At 30.4% G+C, this 17,523-nt stretch overlaps 1 protein-coding gene and 1 long non-coding RNA gene across 5 annotated transcripts in view; one reads left to right on the top strand and one right to left on the bottom strand.

The window, feature by feature from the left end:
- Positions 1 to 17,523, bottom strand: part of LOC107444940 (glutamine synthetase) — a 99,467-nt gene that overhangs the window by 40,391 nt on the left and 41,553 nt on the right. The window lies entirely within an intron of this gene.
- LOC147814103 (uncharacterized) lies at positions 1,301 to 5,456 on the top strand. 3 transcript variants are annotated; one of them, XR_015432668.1, is made up of 3 exons: positions 1,301 to 1,319; positions 2,233 to 2,377; positions 5,201 to 5,456. It is a non-coding gene; the product is annotated as an uncharacterized LOC147814103 (long non-coding RNA). The 3 variants fall into 3 exon arrangements; XR_015432667.1 differs by lacking the exon at positions 1,301 to 1,319 and adding an exon at positions 1,365 to 1,639; XR_015432666.1 differs by lacking the exon at positions 1,301 to 1,319 and having other exon boundaries at positions 2,057 to 2,377.

The following is a 17,523-nucleotide window of genomic DNA, read 5'->3' as shown; positions in this document are numbered from 1 at the left end:
TGATAATTAGTCCAAAAGAGGTTTTCACTTCTAATGAGTTTGTCGAATAGGAGCAAGGTCCGTTCTTCAATAATGGCTTGAATAGGTCTGTTATTTGTCAAGAGTAGCATGGCTTCAATTGGGGTTGTTTTAACCGCACCAGTCACTACTCTCAAAGCCCAATTTTGAATTACTTCTAAGCCCTTAAGAGAGCTCTCCCTGCATGTTATGAGTGATTCGCAGCAGTAAGTTATCAGGGGCAGGATAAAAGTTTTAAAGGTCAAGTTAAGAGTCGATCTTGCACATCCCCAAATTGATCCTGCTAATCATTTCAGAATGTTAATTCTGCTGAGCACTCGCCCAGTCAGCATTTCGATGTGTGGCTTCCAGCAGGCTTCCCGGCTAATAAAAATGTAGCGTTAAACGTTGAACGCAACCTTGTTGGAAGTCGCATAAGAAGTATAACTTCAAAAGTAAATAGCAAATTATAAGATTTTTAATTATTTGTTTGTAATATATCTTATTCTATTATCAATTATCGTTAAAAGTTGTTAATTTCAATCCATTTTTTGATGATATTAGAAAAAGTGTTACGTTCGTTCCTTTTATTAAAATATAGTAGTAATAAAAATTCAAGCATCCCCTTCTTACTAAATGAATATTCTGCAGATAGAAAATATGGCGTGTATCCGGTTATATAGGCGTGATATTGGCAATCAAAATGGGCTGCAGGGGGCGTAAAGCATAACTCTTTACCTATGGCAACACTCTGCATGCTTTCACCATTAGCATGGGGAGAGTCATAGGAGATGAAAGTACGTCAGTTTCTCTTCTGATTTTTAAATGGATTAAAAACTTTCAAGTCTGGCATATGGCGCCGTGGTATACGGGCAATCAGGACCTGATTATCGCTTAAAATTTGAGCCCAATAGGCATGGGCCTCAAAATTAGTTAAAAGTTCTCAATATTACAGTTTCTTTTAAATACTGATTTTCTTTATACAACCAAACTCATGTAAACATTTCACTAATCAAATTCGAAGCTAAATTTTACTTGATGCAATTCTTACACGAACGGCTTAAATGAATGCAACAAGAATACATAATCGCGAAGTCTCTTATGATATTTGGTCAATTTAGGAATTGGTAACTGGGCGGAGTGAGCTTGACGCTAGCTTTTATCCATCAATCCTCTTATAACCCTATATTGATTGTGTGACCAAACTTTTTCGCCAAAGCAATTGGCGTTGTTTAAACAAAAGCTATTGTTCGAGGAAGCCATTTTCTGTATTTGGCTGCGCGGGATTTCATATTTTATCATCATGAAAGTTTTACTTACAGGTAATTCTTATTAATTAAAGATTTATAATATTAGTGTACGTTTCATAGCAGTATATAAAAAAATTACATGAAATTTTTAAAAAGATTAATGAATTTTATTAAATATCTGTGAATACCACGCGTTAGATTTTAAAGTAAATAGTTTGTAAAATGTATGTATTTTAAGAAAATCGTTATAAAAATTCATTTATCAAAGTTTTTCTCTGCTTCCTTAGAAATCCTTTGTTTGATCTGCCGAAATTGTGTGAAGCAGTTTAGTAATGAAATTTCATTTAGTTGAATTACTTGATTTATGTTTATTTTAGTGACATAATACAGAGGTAGGTATCTTTTTTTTCTATGAAATATATTGCTAATTAAAATTTATTATATATAGAAAGATTAATATTGAATTTTCTTAAAAATAGTGAAGAGGGTTTTGATCATGTCTAAAATAATTTGTTTCAATTTTATTGTAAACTAATCTAAAAAAAATTCTGAGAGAAATGGAACAAATTTAGATAATATTTATCATTTTCATTCACAGTTACTGCATTCATTATTATTCTTTTAGGTTGTCTTAACTATTGAATAAATTATGAGCATGCATACTTTCAAAAAAAAATTTTATTCTATAGGTGTATCACAATTATGTGCAAAACAATTTGTACTCAATAATTTGTTTTATTTAAAATACATAATACAAATACTATAATAAATTAGAAGATAATTCAGATTAGCAAGTTATCTTAAATTTAAGTTATCTTTATTGGATTTTAATATGAAATTGAATTTTTTCAATTATATAACTTCTCAAACTATATCTATAATTGTATTTTTTTCATTACCCTAAGATTTTTGACAGTTTACGTGGACAATGTAAAGCAAACTTTTCATATTTCTTCTTTCTCTTCATAAAATACTTTTTTACTAGGTGATTCCTTGGAGAAGTATTTGGCTAATTACTTAAATGCTGAATGAAAATGGGATATCGATGTTTGCACACCCTGGAATCGGTGTGGACAAATTAAGTGTGCAGTTGTGAAGGGACGATTGTGTTTTTGTCTTAATTCATGTTGGTAAGTTGAAATGTAATTTATTTACATATTTAATGATTATGTATTTAAACCATTTGTTGGCATTGTTAGTATCTTGTGTAACTATTCTAATTCAGATACTTATTTATTTTTTTATTAATATTACTTATGGTTGTGCTATAAAATAATAATTTATTTTGCTTTTCTTAAAAATAAAGGAACTAATGATGTGCAATTGGGTACAATGCCCAACTTTAAAAAACTGGCTTGTGTGGTTAATAAAATTTGTAGGGTTATTGGGGAGATTTTGTTTGGTTATCTGTGGAAGAATAATTCTGGTTAGCCAGCCGCCAGGAACTAATAAAAAGAGAAGGGAACTCAGAAGGTATAACTCGTAACCACCCCCGGACAACTATCTACATGTGTTTTTTTTTTTTGTTATTAAATTTGCAAGTTTAAAATCTGTTCAGCACCTTGGCGATTGTAGTTGGCACGGCAGATCACAATACAGAAATATTTCTGAGTTGTTTTTCTCGAATGAAGAGTTTAGAAATTTCTCTTGCTGAAAGATCAGCGTATGCATCAACATTTTGTTAATCTTGAAAACGTCACTATAAAGCGATTCAATGAAGTAATTAAAACTTTGTGAATTTTGAATTTTACTTGGGCTAATGTTCTGTGAATCAGCTTTATCTGTGGATGAATGTATTGGTTAAGATCACATACATTTAAACTGCCAGAGCCATATTCAACTGGCAAACATCTTTGAAGAATGCATAGCAAAGTTGCTAAAAAAAGAAGTGTATTTATACACAACTTTATATACTAATATAAAAATATTGTAATCTTGTCTTGACATTTAGCCAGATAACCAGAACTCATCCCATACAAATAAGAAAGAGTAGTCACAGTCAGATATCTGTTTAGAAGAGATTTGGATCCGTTAACGAACTATTCACAAAATATCTTTTCATAAAAACGGACGTTTCACAAAATAATTTATCCTTTACTCAGACCCTTCACAAATTCGTTTATCTTCATTATTGTTTTGTTAATCAAATAAGCCCTTCCCGGGGGGGGGGGAGAACGACAGATGTAATCTAAATAAATTTTGTCTTCGGCAGACACTTCTTCCTTTATTCGTCCGAAATGAATATTCTGCGTTCAGCAGTATAGGCAAAATACCAAATATTTGTATGTTGCATCTCTAATTTAGTAGCAGCAATTGCTGTTTATTTTTTAAATTTTAATTTTTTTAATTATAATTTTACAGTGTTGGACATAATCTTGTAAGTCTTTACAATTTAAAAACTCCTTGAAAAAGTTTTTTTTTTTTTTTTTTTTTTTTTTTTTTTTTTTTTGCAATAACAGACCCTATTTGCACAAATTCACAAAAGCAGGACCCTGGTTGAAAGAATGTGACTTAACGTTTATTTTATATTCACAAATTACAAGTAATTTTTTTCCAATTTTACAAATACGGACCTTTTACAGAATGTCTGGACAGATCCCTGACAGTACTTGAACAGATTTAGTACTATGATGCTGTAAAGAAAAATATTCAGTAGAGAGTGTTTTTTTCTAATATTCTTATCTGTGCTACTTTACACAATGCAGAAAATTTTTTAGATGCAATAGAATATTTTATGACTAGTTCTCTCTCAATGATTCTGGTTCTACCCTTAAAGGACAGAGGGAAGATTGTTTAGACCATTGTACCTGAATTATAAATACTCTTCCACTTTAAATGCCTTTGGTAAAATATACTAAATGAATAATGCTAAAAACGCTAATGAATAATGCCAATTGCTATTTCTAAATAGCAATGGGTATATGTTCAACACTAAAAGAGATTATAAAAAATTTTAGATTGCACGGAGATTGGTCTAATTCTATTCTTTGTTAGCTTAAATGAGATCTAGACTTAACAGAAGCTAATATGAGTGTCTCAGTTAGTATCTTTCTCTTTTATTACTATAATGTTTTGATTATTCGGAGAATTGTATATTTTTAACAGTGGCATTATACCTTAATCGTTGTGAGTTTTTTTTCCCCAACTGTATTGTTATAGTATGGATTGTTTACTGTTAGTACAGCACTGTTTATAAATTATTACAGTATTAATAAAATAATTAAAGTCAGAATGAATTAAATGATCTTTTAATGTTTATCAGTATTTGTCTTTAATCACACCGTGGTTAAGGAAAAGACAGTGCCCTACCAGTTAGTATATTCCTCTTTTATTAATAATATATATTCTTTTACTTTGATTATTTCAAAAATATTTATTACTTTTGTTTTTATCAGTGGCATTTATTGCATTCTAAATAAAAACTAATTTAATGTTTGATCTAGATACTAATAAGTTTAGAAAATTAATTTATGATTTTATTTTTTATTCTTGTAAAAGGTTTAGAAAATAATATTCATTAAGGAACTGGTGATGTCGACAGAATTTAGATGATTAGATACTAAAAAACTGGGAACAGTGCAATCAAACCTGAACAATGGACAAACACATCAACATGTACTGGCTCATCATTAAAAGTCAGCGTGGGGATAACACAACATGCACATTCCATGATCCATCATGGACTCGTGCCTTTAAGAAGCCTACGTGGCTGTCTCTAGGGTAAACGGTGACTCAACAGTGCACACACCAACTGAACAATTGGCTGTGGGGTCATTTATGTTGCGTAAAGAAAATATAATAAAATCTGTGCTGTGACTAACTATTAAATGATGTGATGTAATGTCCTGTGATTGTCTTGTTCTTAAAGCCATTAGTCTTTATATGTAAACCCTGATTGATGCTGCAATAGAAATATTAAATAATATTAATCAGACACTTTCCCTCTCTTTCAGATGTAAGTAACCTGACTAAATTGGGGATCTGCAAAAAGAAAAAATCGAGCAACAAAGCTAATGTTGCAATAATTTACACTCCTTTTTTATGTCTTGATTTTAAAGTGACAGATGTGTCAAATCCCCGAGTATGAGTTTGAGTGATGCTTCCTCCCAAAAGAGTTGTGAGACCACTCTGAAAGTGTCGCAAGTATGCCATATGCGTGGAAAAAGATGGATATGCCAGATTTAATAATAATAAAAAAATTTCTGTTAATCTGTGCTTATAACTTAAAACTTATACTTCTGTGCTAAAAGTTCTTTCACTCTGTAATTCAAATTGATTCAAACTAATGTATGCAATCCTTTATTAGATTCACAATTTGAAGAGTTGTGCTTTTATCTATATACTTAACCATTGGTTGAAATCTTAACAAGGTATCGTGATTACAATATTAATTTGAAGCAACTTGTTCTCTTCTAGCTTTTGCCTGGATTCTGCTGATGATTCATGTTTGTCCCGGGGAATGGTCTCACAGCATTGTCTGCTTAAAGCTTTTCTGTGAGATATATTTACCAGGACTTGATTTTCTACAATGGTTTATGCAGAGTCTCATTTAGTTTGAAGAATATCTCTGTACCGTAACAAGATAACATTTCAGTCATTGATTTTGCTATATGTATCAAATATAATTGTATATTTTTTAAATTCATAAAAATAATTAAGCTCTTTATTTTCCGGCACGGTTGTCAGTTATTAATATAACTGAAGTCTTTGATTGGATTCTGATCCACTGTAGAATTTTAAAGTAACATGATTTCTATTTTTTTATCTAGAAAAATGCTTTTATTTTACAGCTGACTAAGCAGACAATAGCATAGCTGCCAACTGTTCAGAATTTTTCGGATTTGTTCCTAATTTTTAAATCCAATCTGATATTTTTATAAAAATTCTGAATTTTCATAAAATTTTTGATTTTAAACCAATCCTTTTTTCTGATCGCCACAAGCATGCATCCTGTGATTATTGTGCTAAAGTAATTTTTAGTAGCTTTTTATTGGAAAATATTATTCCAATAGCTGTCTGTTGCTGATTATTTCACTAAATTATTATTTTTGGAAATTTTTTTTTGTAGTATTTAAACACTTGCATCAGAAATATTTGTTTATGATGTAGATTATTATTTACCAGTGTTTTATAATTTGGAGATAAATAATTATATATTAATATGTAATGTTTGTTTTTAATATATTATACCGGTATTCCTAATTATAAAACATTAATATTATAAGTTTCCCACAAAAGATAGTGTTTATAGTTTTGTTTTACTAATTTACATATTTAAATGTATGTCTATTAATGTTATGATTTAATAATTAAATTTTTATCTTACTCTCGTAATTAGTGCATATAATTTTGTCGCATATAGTGTTCCTCATTTTTGATTCATAAGGTTGGCAGCTATGCAATAGTTATAAAGAAAGACTTAGCTGCTCTTTTTCTCAGGATGATGCCACTGATAGTGGTCATAGACCTTATATGATTGCATCTGCAAGCACCTTCATAGAGTCAAGCTAGCTACCATACTCTGTCTATTGTGTAAGAACAAAAACAAATATACGTGCTTCAAATTCTCAGATCCAACTTGAATAATTTTTTTTTCTTCCTTTTTTATACTTTTTACATATGCTGTACTCTTACCACTAAAAATAAATATATTCAAAAGAAAATTTATCTCATTTATTTATTCTTTCTTGAAGATGTATATCAAGAGAAAGATACTATTTTATAGTACATATGTATCCAAGGTGCTACTACTATAACACTGCAACTATTTCAGTTTAAATGAATCTCAAGTTAGAATTTAATGCTACTATATTTAATTAAAATTTTGAAAGTACGTTTAGACGTTATTTGACTAAAATATTGATAAGTATTATACAAGGGCTAGCTCTTGACCTGAGAAAAAAACAAGAGTTTCGGGAAACGAAAAGCGTTAGTTAACTTATTTTTAACGAACTGTAATTCAACTTTTTTTTATTTTCAACTAGCTAAATATCCACTCTTCGAACAGGATTAATAAAATCAAAAAAACAATAACTCGGTACTGAACAACCCAATGAAATCGTGGACAAAACTGAACGGTATATACTGACAAAATTAATAAGCAAAAACATAACAAAACCTGTTTTTTGTTGTTCAGCCCATTAAAATTGAGATTAACTGTATTCAACATTACTAGGCATAATATCGAAATTAACCATTAACTTGGAATTTTTGTAAATAAGTAATTTTTTTAATTTATATAATAGGAATTACCCATATTAATTAAGCATCATTGGCGACAATAATAGTATGGCGCTTGTTTACGATTAATCTATACGAATAAGTACCTGAACTCCATAAATGTTGCTTTTTGTAACATAATGGCTTACTTTTTAGTATTTCAATATGCATCTATTACATTACTTAAATGAACTGAGCGTCAGCATTAACACTTTGACTCAGAATTTTCATTAAATATATTTTTTTTCATTATTTCTTTGTATTTATTCATGTCAGGATAGGTGAGAAATAAATTTAGAAGTTTAATAATATTTGGTGAGATGAAATATAACGTGAAACACCATGTCTTTTCCTGCATAAAAAGTCAAATATTTCAAACGCGGTTCACTTCCAAACAATTTAACTAATATGCAGTTATTTAAATCTTAGCGAAACAGTTATTTATAATTGAAACTTCTTTAATTTACAAAATCATTAATACATTTTTGAATATGAATCAAAAAAAGATTTTTCCAAACTAATTATTTTGAATTTTATATTTCAGTAAAATATATAATTCCGTAATCTAACAAATATTTTTTATCAGCTGTTTGACTTTTTATTTTTAAAGAGAGAATACCAAAAAAATATATATATTCTTACTAGGAATTAAAAGGCCAGAGAAAAAGAAAAGAGGGACAGCTGTTAATAAAACTGAAGTAATTTTCTACGTTTTTCCTAAGCAAATTAGTACCACTTTCCCATTAATTTTGCCTTTCATTGCAAAAGAATTTTTTTTAATTTTAATTACCGCTGTTTTTAAATTATTTACTTATACCGAAACACATTTTGACAGACGTGACAAATTAAATACGTGATTTCAGATAACTTCAGAGATAATTTGGTGACATAGTGCTACCACGTAAATTTTTTTTTCCATTGTTGACCGACGACATGCGCGTGAAGTCAAGTACTTACGTATAACATTTTAACGAGAAACAATACCTCACACCCTCGGTCCCTTCACAGATTGATCCAAGTAGTTTTTCACCCGCACGCTGACAGCAGCCAGTTATGCTCGACTTCGGTGATCTGCTGAGAACGTGTCAACAATCAGTCAATTGCGGAACTGTTGTTGATTGAAATTATGACGTAGCGAGAAAAAAAAACTAAATAAAGTACAAGCAATAACTCTTTTTTATTGTTATTAAATAGAGCTATAAAGTATCAATGATGTTATCTTTAAGATTTTTGAGGAAACAACGACTAAGGCTTAACCAGTCAACCCCGCTTAAAGGAATATCATCAGTTCCAGCCAAATCTATGCAATTGAGCGGGTTATTCGATTAAAAGGATAGTGCAATATTCTATCCTAAATTTCTGCGAAATTTTATTTTTAATGGTATTTAATGCAAATTATAGTGTTTTGATTAAATAAACTTAGTTTTATGATCAATAAACAATTTTGATTACTAGTATCTGTGTTAGTATCATAAAATATAAATGTCATTTAAAGTTATATAAAAATAAATCAATATTAGTGAATAGTATAATATATAGGTACTAAAATATTATTTGATCCCTTTCGAAAAAATCTATAATTGAAGACTATTTTTATACCCGTTTAATTCGTCAATTTATCAAAATTAGATTTTCCCTTTCAGTTTCTATTAAGACTTTCATGAATAATTGCGTATTCCTCTCAAACGTATAGTCAGATTATTTATTTAAAAAAATTTTTTTCTAACCTCGTCTTGAGAATTTCCAAATTAATGAGCTGTTTTAGTTTGGAATTTTTTTTAATATATCGTTTCCCAGATTCATTGCCCCCCCCCCTCTATTAATTCAAATCCATCCTTTTTTTGCTGAACTTGCAATCATTCTCAGAGTTATTCTCTGGATTAAGCAATAATTATTCTTACTTAAGAGAAAGACACACTGTATACTGATTTGTTACGTTTTTGAAATTTTTTCTTATGAAAACTAATAGCGCACCAGGAGGGGACCACAAATCTTGACTACAAAACAAATCACTCTGTACCTTTTTAAAATTCTAAATGATGTGTAAGTAAGTACAATTTGTCTAAAGTAAGAACTCCCCTATTCGTCTGGACCTGTGGGGGTGACTATGGTAACAAGGTATAACTATTTCAAATAGGGGTGTGGGTCACTATTTAGGATATATTTTGTCTCGGGTGGGGGAGAGAAAGGGAATCATTTTTCTTCATATTGCCCTAAAGCAGTGTTTCCCAAAGTGTGGTACGCGTACCCACAGGGGTACGGGAACAGTTTAGCGAGGGTACGCGTCCTTTTGCGAAATATCTTGCAATAAACGAAAATTTCAAACAAACTTATTTAAAAACAAAGCTAGCCATGAAAATTTACGATTACGTATTTTTCTATTTGCTATTTTTTGCGGAGTTTGCAGTTATTAATTAGTGGTGTCAACAGCCAGTTGTGATTTTTAACTTTTGTGCAATTTTTTTTATAGTAAAAAATACACTCATTTTTTTATTAGTGGTACACAGCATTACGAAAAATTTAGAAAGGGTACACAAAAGTCATAAGTTTGGGAAACACTGCCCTAAAGTAAAGAGAAGCTACCCTCCCTGAAATTCGCTATTCTTGTTTCCTTAGCAGCAGACGGCCTCAGATTTAGTGGCGGGGGGAGTTCTTACCGTAAACAAACTATAATTCAAAGAGGGGTAAAACACTCGTCGCTCACTTCAATGTATAACTAGCAGCAAGATTAGATTTTTTTTTTTCAATTTTACCCCTAACACCTGTTTAGACCAACTAATGAACAGGACCCTTTTGAAGTGACCACCTATTGTATCCTTATCTTAACTGAAAAACGAAAATTTCGTTTTAGTTAGTGAAGCATTTCTCCAAAATAAACAAATTTTTTTCATTTCAGTACCTCTTCTTCATGCAATTAGGCGGGGACAAAAAACAAAGAATGTCAGTTTAAACGGGGAAGTTTAACATTAGTTGCATACAAAATGATTTGGTTCCATTCGTGTAGGCTTGTTATTCGATTATCCGACATGTAATTAAGTGGACATGACGCAAGAAAGTTCCAATCCGTTTTTCGCTCGAACGGTTTGTAATATAATGTTTTAATGTGAACAGTAACCTTCGTGCGACGAACTATTAGTATGCCAAATTTCATTGCTCTCTGTCGGATGGTTTAGTCCAGGGGTGACAAACCTTTATGTCTCAACGTGCAATTTTTTCTAAAAAAATGTTTAATGAACTAGTTAATGTATAGTTTGTCTAAAGTAAAAACTCGCCTAGCCATTTGTCAAGACCCTTGGCGGTGACTATGGTAACGAGGTCTAACTATTTCAAGGGATGTGGGGGTCATTGCTTAGGACAGATTTTGGCTAAGATTCAGCGAGAGTAAGAGGACTTTTTTTCCAGTCTATTGTGTTAGCCCTAAAGTGAAGAGAAGCTACCTTCCCTCCCCCCCATTGCCCTCCTGTGTTAACATTGTTCGTCAATTCGGACATTAACAGGGCAGATTTGTTGGCCTCTCTTACAAGGGCACCATATTAGGTGGGCCAACGTTGCTCCCACAGTAAGGACAGATAGTACAGAGAAGAAAAGAACATCCATGCCTTGCCCGGGATTCGATCCCAGAACCTTTCTGGTGCAAAGGCAGTTCCCTAACCCCTCCACAGGCCGGTCGGCTAGCTACCTTCCCTGGAATACGCTATTCTTGTATCCATAGCAGCAGACGGCCTCAGACCATGTGGCGGGGGGAGTTCTTAGCTTAGACAAACTATAAATACTCTGTTAAATTCTGCATCCATTTATAATTACATTCATGTTTTTAAAATATAGGAAAAAACAAGTGAGTGCGAGCGAAAAGGACACATAGCCTCTAACATAATTGGATATAAATAGGAGAACAGATTTTAAATTATCTTAAGTTAAAGCTAGACGCCCGGTGGCTGAGTGGTAGTGCTTTGCGCTTCCGTGCCACCGGTCCTGGGTTCGATCCTCAGGCCGGGCAAGGTTGACTCAGCCTTTCATCCCTTAAGTGGGTAGACAAATGAGTACCAAGCATGCTTGGGAACTAAACACTTGGGGTTCCGCGTTCGGCTGACTACCTAACTGGAACATCTGTTCCTGTACCCCAGAGCCCAATGTCAAGAAAACTGAGATGGGCCCAGTAGGCCTTGGCCCCCTAGGGGCTGTCGCGCCACTGAGTTTAGTTTAAGTTAAAGTTACATTTTTTTCCTTCGGCGTAATTTAGTTAAGCTAAGATTATAAGAAGTAAAATTATGACCGCGGCAGTACCTATAGAGTGGGGGGAGTCTCTCCCCCCTCCCTATATATATATATGTGTGTGTGTAACATAAAGCGCTTCAACTAATCTTTTTATGTTATTCCTTTGTTGAAGTCTTTTTCTTAATTTACTATTCTAAACTAAACGCTCTTGCACTTTAATATTCACATCCTGTCTTGTAATCTACTTTTGGTTACTCGAGTAACAGTTTTGATTTTTCCCCTTATTTGAACTGTGAGAAAGACTTTTTCACTCGCCTTATTTAAAATATAGATTTTGTTTTATAACCATCGTTGAACAGCCGACCCAATTTTAGGTTTTACGATTCCTAATGTTCAACTCTGTAACCTTGTAATTTTGAACAAATTCAGAAGACAAGGAAATTTTTGTTTCAGTACCCTCAGAGGTATTGATTTGTTATAGGAACATGGAGGACTTTGCAACTCGATAGATTTAACTTGCATCAGTCACCATTTACTACACGGGCAGTCTTCGGCCGGCTGTGGATGAACCCACGAACTCTTGGGCATGAGTTCAGTGCCCTACTATCCAGGCCTATAATAGATAGATTTTATTTTATTTTATATCCGTCGTAGAACAGCTGATCCAATTTTTGGGTTTACGACCACTAATGTTCAACTCCGTAGTTTTGTAATTTTATAATTGAAAACTGGAAAGTTCCGCCCCTTGTTTACGTTGCTGATTAAACCCTCATGGTTGCTTCTCATTAATCATTGCGGATTAAGAGAAAAAAAACCGTTTATTTCCTTAAATTACGATCGAATTGCTATTTACATTTTGAAGATGACTAAATTTAGACAAAACAATAAAATTGGTACCAATCAATAAAATTGGAACATCCTGTAGAGTTAATACTCAGTGAAGATGGAACCAAGGGAAAGAGTATTCGCCTCCGAATGAGGTGAACCAGATTCGAATCCCAATAATGGCTGGTCGATACGAATTCCGCACCCGGCTTGCACCTACTACAGTGCTGATGCAAAATATCCTCCACGGTAGACGGATTATAGGATTTCGTGGTTTTTTTCTTCGTGTAACGCAAACGCGGGTTAGTTTCAATAAAAAAAATTTCCCAACACTTGATCCAAGAGTTCCCTTGTCTTCTGGATTGGGTACAAAATTACAAGGCGACGTTGTTGAACATTGGTAACAGTAAACCCAAAATTAGGGCGGCTGTTGAACGACGATTATGAATAAAATAAAAACCACGCGCTCCAATCACAATATTTTTCAGTAATATCCCGATTTTTTTTTTTTTTTTTTTTTTGAGAGTCAGATTTAAAGCTCTTAAATATCATTACTTAAACTGCATAACATATTTGAGTTTGGATGGAGTTGGATGACTGCATTCAAATCATCCTATTACAATCATTGTTGTCGAAACTGGTTGTCGTAATAATTTCATTTAAAAACAATAAAAGGTTTCAACTTAAACAGGGCATTTCATAAAGTTCAACCTTAATGTATATTTTTAAAATCCTTGATGAAATTTAAGTAAAAAAACGAGTACACACATTAAGGGTCATAAATTAATATTTAGGCAAGGAAAAAAAATTCAAAATTTAATGAATCACGACTGATGAATGTGGGATTGACTAAAAACTTGTGATTACTAGAGAAAACAAAACTTAGAAGGCGATTAAAACTTAACACGTTCGTGTGTCATCGGCCATTCAAACTGGTTTTCTATTTTTCATACCGCCTATTTACCGATTAATTTAACTGATACGATGAAGTTGTCATTTTTTCTCCTCTATGAAATATCAATTTGCAGCTTTCACAACGTGTTAGATGTAATTACAGAACACCCTGTATGATATACAGTATTTTACGTGATTATTAATTAGGTAATTTTCACAATCAAATTTAAATTTTAATAAGATAAATAGCTTTTCTAATACCTAAAATTTAAAAATATCATTTTTTAACTTCTTGTAATTACTACGTCTCTTCAAAATTATGTTGAAAAATTATGATGTTAAGAATGATATAAAATGTTTCATACCTTTTAAAATACACTTGTTTTTATAATCATTAATGAATAAAATACAAATAATCTTTAATTCTTAAAGGAACTTCAACATTAGTTTTGGACAAATAAATTTTACTGTTATGTGAAAATATTTTTAAATTCTTGAATTTAACTTCATAGATACGACGGAAATGCGAATTGCCATAGCATTTGTGCTCATATTTTCGACCGCTCTTTAGAATGAGCTATTGTAAAAAGTTGCATAGATTTTACGAAAAAAAGAACAACTTAGTGTTCAAACGATATTGAGGAGCATTTAGAATGTCGAAGGCACTCTGGAAAAAAAAAAGTAAATAAATAAAATTCTGCTGCTTTTATCCTTGTGTTTTATACTAGGTTTATCAGGCATGTTGCAAATATTGATGAGCTTTCTTTAATATCATTGATGTTTGGAACAGTGTAGTCGATTCTGGTAATGCAGTCATTAAACTATAACTGAAATTTCATCTAGAAAGAGTCAGTCCAGTTTGAGCTTTATCCTAAGCACACTTCTCTTCAAATACAATTAATCCATATATAAAACGTAGCAAATCAAAATTGAAACATTATTTATTGATTACCAGTTAACCTCACTATTTTCCTTAGTAATAAGCAATGAAAACTCACCACTCATGCTCTAAGGAAAATCTTTTTCAATGGTGCATTAGAGTTCAAACAGCGATTTTACAAATAAACAATTAAAAATAAATAATAAAAAGTACCGTTAAATTAATGGGGTATGCCTTTTTATTCTATGCATGAATCATGGGGATAAGTATAGGCTTACTGTTTGCCGGTTGCAGCCCAAGGATAGTCAAAGGGTCATCTAAGAAATGACAAAAATAAATAAAATAAAAAAAGCTATATTCAATAATTTTTTTGAAAAAAATGTCAAAATTCCAAAACTGCTAAACAGTATGAGAAAGAGCCTTAGTGCAGATTATACATAAAAGGCAAATTCTATACATGCAAATAAAATAAAAATTATATATATATATTTTTTTCATGAGTAAAAAATTAACTAAATATTTAACAAATCTCATTTTCTGTATTAAATTTATGAAAATTTATTTTAGCCATGATAAAAAAATGAAAAAAAAAATTATATATGTGTAACATGTTATGAAAAAATGAAACTTTACTTTACTTGTAGCTTTTTTTAAGACTATGTACAAAAGCAGCTTCTTTTTTATATTAGGTTTTATTTCATACCAAACTTTGAGTACATTAACATTGATACAAATGGTAAATAAATTAAGAATTAAATATACTTTTTATGACCATTTAAACTGTAGTTGATTTAGACTAAGAAGAAATAATACACTTCTCCATTTGATTACAAAACAAGAAATTATTATTTTAGGCTATAAAGTAGCAGTAACCATGTAAGCATAAACAAATACTGTTAATTCAAATAATAAAAAACAATTTAATTCTATTTACTTAAGCTGATTTGAAATGAGATCCACAATCCCTTAAGATGTTCTTTGGTCTCTTTATGTTTCTAAACAAAGCATAAAAAATAAATGGACTTTTAACATAAAACGATAGTTGTACTGTAAAAAAAATTTCTTCCTTCATGTTTCAGCATTCATACATAACTTTTTCAGAAAAAAAAATCTATCTATCTATCTATATATATATATATATATATATGCTAGCAACATTTAGACCAATTTAAATTAGATACTCATTCAACACAAAACAATCCTATAAAAAATTTAAAAAAAAACTTTGATGAAATAAAAATTAGAGTAAATTATTTACACTTTTTAATATTGTGTTTAATAAACAAATTTTGTGTATTATAAAATCATATTATGATTGTGAGAAACAGAGACACTTTTTTGAAAAGCCACACAATCTCCGGTACACAAAAAAATATATGAAAACAGACACGAAAGCCACACATCAATTAAAACGAAAATGTATTAAAATTCATCTGAAAGTAAGATCCAGTCAGTGGTGTTACATCCTTTAGAACTGCTCTTAGAAAATATTAGAGGGTATGTTGTAATTTTGCAGTACAGCCAATGGTGGATACGATGTATTTTAGATGTAAATATAAACTACGAAGAAGTTAAGATACGTTTTCTACAGCCTCATGGACCCTCACTGTCATACTCGTACCCACAGAAGCATTTGATATTGAAAGTAAATAAATCACAGACCATTTAGAAGGTTGAAGTACTAACAACAACAGGTTAAGATTTTTTCATACCGTCTAATGAGATAAAAATAATTAACAAAAAAATAGCACTACATCATTCCTAACTATTTCATAAAATTTTATAATGCTTATATGTTTAAAAAATTACTAATTCTGTTCATAACATATTGTAACAGAGTTAATAATCATAATTTTAAAAAATATTTTCTATGAAAAAAATGTTATTCATATCTTGTAACTATTTCACATATTTTTTGCATATCAAAAGGTAAACCATTTTTTAATAAGAAAAATATAATACACTTGCTAAAAATAAAAATGTTATTTTCGATACATTTTAGGAGACAAAAGTATGGGATAAATACTACTTTTGGTATGAATGATCATTGATTTATATATTGGTTTAAGAATTTTAGGCTTTTTACTCAGTTTTCCATGTATATTGTATGAAATGTCTTAAAGGGGAAAAAAGTTGTACAGCATACCACTTTCAATTAATAAAAATTTTGGTTTGCAATAATTAATGTTTTTTTTTTTTTTTTTTTAATTTCAATTTCTATGCTACAAATTTGAAAGGTGTAGAAGAATGTTGTAGTTAAAAAAAATATTTCTTTCATAATTCTTTGAGACCACATATCACAGGTCAAATCAGGTTGCTTTGAAAGTTGACCTAGCCTCAGAAAGTCATATAAGGTATCAAATGAAAGGTTTATTGCAATGGTGTTTCAAATCTTTTTTTAAACACCATTTACTTTCTTCTAAAGTAAAAAAAAAGTAACTTATAAAATAAAAGTTCTTAAAGTAACTTTTTTTAAGTAAAAAAAAAATACAGTTATTTATATGTATGCAAGTTAGTGGTTTTTTCAGTGAAAATTTTATTTTTTCAAGTGTTTATAACTTGGACAAATTTCAAATTAAAAACTGTTCGAATTGTTTACTTTATCATGTGTGCATGTTCCACCAAATTTCATTAAAATAGTAGGGGGGTCAGTTCAAAAGTGATTGATATATTGTTCAATGACTCATTATGAAATTTTTCCTTTGCTAATATTTCTTTCTACTTATTATATAAATATAATTCAAATTTTAAAGGATCTTTTTGATTGATAGTTTCTAAATCAAAAAATAAAAAATTTTACTCTTATATGCTTCAAATATACATTTTTATATATTTATTATTTGATTGTTACAAAATTGTTTTTCTAATAAAGCAGTGGTAAGTTTAAAAAAAGCAACATTTTTATACTGCCACTTGATGCACATTTGACCTAACTCTTAATACACAGCAGTAAATAATATGTAATCAAAATTCTAATCTATCATCATGAAAGTAAGTAGTCAACTATTCGAAAATAAATTTCATGTAACATGAATTTTTTTCATTTCCAATATTATTGTTATTTCCACAGAATTTTTAACATTTCAATATTATTGCTTATCATGATGTGCTTAGATTCACAAATATATTATTACTTTTCATTACTTCCAAATAAATATATAATAATTGATAACCACATAAAAATTTTACCGATAATTTTTCTCTTGCCATAGTTTTATTAACTAGCGATAATTTTATTTTATT

Source organism: Parasteatoda tepidariorum, chromosome 3 (assembly GCF_982258835.1).
Source record: "Parasteatoda tepidariorum strain Cologne lab strain chromosome 3, Ptep-v5.0, whole genome shotgun sequence".
Taxonomy (NCBI): Eukaryota; Metazoa; Arthropoda; class Arachnida; order Araneae; family Theridiidae; genus Parasteatoda; species Parasteatoda tepidariorum.
Note: the sequence above shows the minus strand (reverse complement) of the source record. Positions and strands in the feature narration are given on the sequence as shown.